The following is a 5542-nucleotide window of genomic DNA, read 5'->3' on the forward strand; positions in this document are numbered from 1 at the left end:
CAGCAGAATAGTGACTGCAGCTCTGGAGGTGACTCTAGGATAAGACATGATGTAACAGCAAAATAGAGACTGCAGCTCTGGAGGTGACTGGAGGATAAGACATGATGTAATAGTAGAATGGTGAGTGCAGCTCTGGAGGTGACTGGAAGATAAGACACGATGTAACAGCAGAATGGTGAGTGCAGCTCTGAATGTGACTGGAGGATAAGACACGATGTAACAGCAGAATAGTGAGTGCAGCTCTGGAGGTGGCTGGAGGATAAGACACGATGTAACAGCAGAATAGTGAGTGCAGCTCTGGAGGTGAATGGAGAATAAGACACGATGTAACAGTACAATAGTGACTGCTGCTCTGGAGGTGACAGAAGGAAAAGAGACAATATAACAACAGAATGGTGAGTGCAGCTCTGGAGGTGACTGGAGGATAAGACACGATGTAACAGCAGAATAGTGAGTGCAGCTCTGGAGGTGACTGGAAGATAAGATCTGATGTAACAGCAGAATAGTGACTGCAGCTCTGGAGGTGACTGGAGGATTAGACACGATGTAACAGCAGAATAGTGAGTGCAGCACTAGAGGTGACTGGAGAATAAGACAAGATGTAACAGAAGAATAGTGAGTGCAGCTCTGGAGGTGACTGTAGGATAAGATGTGATGTGACATCAGAATAGTGACTGCAGCTCTGGAGGTGACTGGAGGATAACACATGATGTAACAGCAGAATACTGACTACAGCTCTGGAGATGACTGTAGGATAAGACACAATGTAACAGCAGAATGGTGAGTGCTGCTCTAGAGGTGACAGGAGGATAAGACACGATGTAACAGCAGAATGCTGAGTGCTGCTCTAGAGGTGACTGGAGGTTAAGACCAGATGTAACAGCAGAATAGTGACTGCAGCTCTGCAGGTGACTGGAGGATTAGACATGATGTAACAGCAGAATAGTGACTGCAGCTCTGGAGGTGACTGGAGGATAAGACACAATGTAAAAGCAGAATGGTGAGTGCAGCTCTAGAGGTGGCTGGAGGATAAGTCACGATGTAACAGCAGAATAGTGAATGCAGCTCTGGAGGTGACTGGAGGATAAGACCAGATGTAACAGCAGAATAGTGACTGCAGCTCTGGAGGTGACTGCAGGATAAGACACGATATAACAGCAGAATAGTGACTGCAGCTTTGGAGGTGACTGGAGGATAAGACACGATGTAAGCAGAAAAGTGACTGCAGCTCTGGAGGTGACTGGAGTATAAGACATGATGTAACAGCAGAATAGAGACTGCAGCTCTGGAGGTGACTGGAGGATAAGACACGATGTAACAGCAGAATAGTGACTGCAGCTCTGGAGGTGACTGGAGGATAAGACACAATGTAACAGCAGAATGGTGAGTGCAGCTCTGGAGGTGGTTGGAGGATAAGTCACGATGTAACAGCAGAATAGTGAGTGCAGCTCTGGAGGTGACTGGAGGATAAGACCAGATGTAACAGCAGAATAGTGACTGCAGCTGTGGAGGTGACTGCAGGATAAGACACGATATAACAGCAGAATAGTGACTGCAGCTCTGGAGGTGACTGGAGGATAAGACACGATGTAACAGCAGAAAAGTGACTGCAGCTCTTGGGGTGATTGGAGTATAAGATATGATGTAACAGCAGAATAGAGAATGCAGCTCTGGAGGTGACTGGAGGATAAGACACGATGTAACAGCAGAATAGTGAGTGCATCTCTGGAGGTGATTGGAGGATAAGACCTGATGTAACAGCAGAATAGTGACTGCAGCTCTGGAGGTGACTGGAGGATAAGACACGATGTAACAGCAGAATAGTGAGTGCAGCTCTGGAGGTGAATGGAGAATAAGACACGATGTAACAGTACAATAGTGACTGCTGCTCTGGAGGTGACAGAAGGAAAAGAGACAATATAACAACAGAATGGTGAGTGCAGCTCTGGAGGTGACTGGAGGATAAGACACGATGTAACAGCAGAATAGTGAGTGCAGCTCTGGAGGTGACTGGAAGATAAGACCTGATGTAACAGCAGAATAGTGACTGCAGCTCTGGAGGTGACTGGAGGATTAGACACGATGTAACAGCAGAATAGTGAGTGCAGCACTAGAGGTGACTGGAGAATAAGACAAGATGTAACAGAAGAATAGTGAGTGCAGCTCTGGAGGTGACTGTAGGATAAGATGTGATGTGACATCAGAATAGTGACTGCAGCTCTGGAGGTGACTGGAGGATAACACATGATGTAACAGCAGAATACTGACTACAGCTCTGGAGATGACTGTAGGATAAGACACAATGTAACAGCAGAATGGTGAGTGCTGCTCTAGAGGTGACAGGAGGATAAGACACGATGTAACAGCAGAATGGTGAGTGCTGCTCTAGAGGTGACTGGAGGTTAAGACCAGATGTAACAGCAGAATAGTGACTGCAGCTCTGCAGGTGACTGGAGGATTAGACATGATGTAACAGCAGAATAGTGACTGCAGCTCTGGAGGTGACTGGAGGATAAGACACAATGTAAAAGCAGAATGGTGAGTGCAGCTCTAGAGGTGGCTGGAGGATAAGTCACGATGTAACAGCAGAATAGTGAATGCAGCTCTGGAGGTGACTGGAGGATAAGACCAGATGTAACAGCAGAATAGTGACTGCAGCTCTGGAGGTGACTGCAGGATATGACACGATATAACAGCAGAATAGTGACTGCAGCTTTGGAGGTGACTGGAGGATAAGACACGATGTAAGCAGAAAAGTGACTGCAGCTCTGGAGGTGACTGGAGTATAAGACATGATGTAACAGCAGAATAGAGACTGCAGCTCTGGAGGTGACTGGAGGATAAGACACGATGTAACAGCAGAATAGTGAGTGCAGCTCTGGAGGTGACTGGAGAATAAGACACGATGTAACAGTAGAATAGTGACTGCTGCTCTGGAGGTGACAGAAGGAAAAGAGACCATGTAATAACAGAATGGTGAGTGCAGCTCTGGAGGTGACTGGAGGATAAGACACGATGTAACAGCAGAATAGTGAGTGCAGCTCTGGAGGTGACTGGAAGATAAGACCTGATGTAACAGCAGAATAGTGACTGCAGTACTGGAGGTGACTGGAGGATAAGACATGATGTAACAGCAGAATAGTGAGTGCAGCTCTGGAGGTGAATGAAGGATAAGACACGATGTAACAGCAGAATAGTGACTGCAGCTCTGGAGGTGACTGGAGGATAAGACACGATGTAACAGCAGAATAGTGAGTGCAGCACTAGAGGTGACTGGAGAATAAGACAAGATGTAACAGAAGAATAGTGAGTGCAGCTCTGGAGGTGACTGTAGGATAAGATGTGATGTGACATCAGAATAGTGACTGCAGCTCTGGAGGTGACTGGAGGATAACACATGATGTAACAGCAGAATAGTGACTACAGCTCTGGAGATGACTGGAGGATAAGACACAATGTAACAGCAGAATGGTGAGCGCAGCTCTGGAGGTGAATGGAGAATAAGACACGATGTAACAGTAGAATAGTGACTGCTGCTCTGGAGGTGACAGAAGGAAAAGAGACAATGTAACAACAGAATGGTGAGTGCAGCTCTGGAGGTGACTGGAGGATAAGACACGATGTAACAGCAGAATAGTGAGTGCAGCTCTGGAGGTGACTGGAAGATAAGACCTGATGTAACAGCAGAATAGTGACTGCAGCTCTGGAGGTGACTGGAGGATTAGAGACGATGTAACAGCAGAATAGTGAGTGCAGCACTAGAGGTGACTGGAGAATAAGACAAGATGTAACAGAAGAATAGTGAGTGCAGCTCTGGAGGTGACTGTAGGATAAGATGTGATGTGACATCAGAATAGTGACTGCAGCTCTGGAGGTGACTGGAGGATAGCACATGATGTAACAGCAGAACAGTGACTACAGCTCTGGAGATGACTGGAAGATAAGACACAATGTAACAGCAGAATGGTGAGTGCTGCTGTAGAGGTGACAGGAGGATAAGACACGATGTAACAGCAGAATGGTTAGTGCTGCTCTAGAGGTGACTGGAGGATAAGACCAGATGTAACAGCAGAATAGTGACTGCAGCTCTGCAGGTGACTGGAGGATTAGACATGATGTAACAGCAGAATAGTGACTGCAGCTCTGGAGGTGACTGGAGGATAAGACATGATGCAACAGCAGAATAGTGACTATAGCTCTGGAGGTGACTGGAGGATAAGACACAATGTAAAAGCAGAATGGTGAGTGCAGCTCTGGAGGTGGCTGGAGGATAAGTCACGATGTAACAGCAGAATAGTGAGTGCAGCTCTGGAGGTGACTGGCGGATAAGACCAGATGTAACAGCAGAATAGTGACTGCAGCTCTGGAGGTGACTGCAGGATAAGACACGATATAACAGCAGAATAGTGACTGCAGCTCTGGAGGTGACTGGAGGATAAGACACGATGTAACAGCAGAAAAGTGACTGCAGCTCTGGAGGTGACTGGAGTATAAGACATGATGTAACAGCAGAATAGAGACTGCAGCTCTGGAGGTGACTGGAGGATAAGACACGATGTAACAGCAGAATAGTGAGTGCATCTCTGGAGGTGACTGGAGGATAAGACCAGATGTAACAGCAGAATAGTGACTGCAGCTCTGGAGGTGACTGCAGGATAAGACACGATATAACAGCAGAATAGTGACTGCAGCTCTGGAGGTGACTGGAGGATAAGACACGATGTAACAGCAGAAAAGTGACTGCAGCTCTGGAGGTGACTGGAGTATAAGACATGATGTAACAGCAGAATAGAGACTGCAGCTCTGGAGGTGACTGGAGGATAAGACACGATGTAACAGCAGAATAGTGAGTGCATCTCTGGAGATGATTGGAGGATAAGACCTGATGTAACAGCAGAATAGTGAGTGCAGCTCTGGAGGTGACTGGAGAATAAGACACAATGTAACAGTAGAATAGTGACTGCTGCTCTGGAGGTGACAGAAGGAAAAGAGACAATGTAATAACAGAATGGTGAGTGCAGCTCTGGAGGTGACTGGAGGATAAGACACGATGTAACAGCAGAATAGTGAGTGCAGCTCTGGAGGTGACTGGAAGATAAGACCTGATGTAACAGCAGAATAGTGACTGCAGCTCTGGAGGTGACTGGAGGATAAGACATGATGTAACAGCAGAATAGTGATGGCAGCTCTGGAGGTGAATGAAGGATAAGACACGATTTAACAGCAGAATAGTGACTGCAGCTCTGGAGGTGACTGGAGGATAAGACCAGATGTAACAGCAGAATAGTGAGTGCAGCTCTGGAGGTGACTGGAGGATAAGACCAGATGTAACAGCAGAATAGTGTCTGCAGCTCTGGAGGTGACTGCAGGATAAGACACGATGTAACAGCAGAAAAGTGACTGCAGCTCTGGAGGTGACTGGAGTATAAGACATGATGTAACAGCAGAATAGAGACTGCAGCTCTGGAGGTGACTGGAGGATAAGACACGATGTAACAGCAGAATAGTGAGTGCATCTCTGGAGGTGATTGGAGGATAAGAC

This window comes from Phyllobates terribilis, unplaced genomic scaffold, assembly GCF_046119375.1.
Source record: "Phyllobates terribilis strain yellow unplaced genomic scaffold, ASM4611937v1 Scaffold_8__6_contigs__length_399053987, whole genome shotgun sequence".
Taxonomy (NCBI): Eukaryota; Metazoa; Chordata; class Amphibia; order Anura; family Dendrobatidae; genus Phyllobates; species Phyllobates terribilis.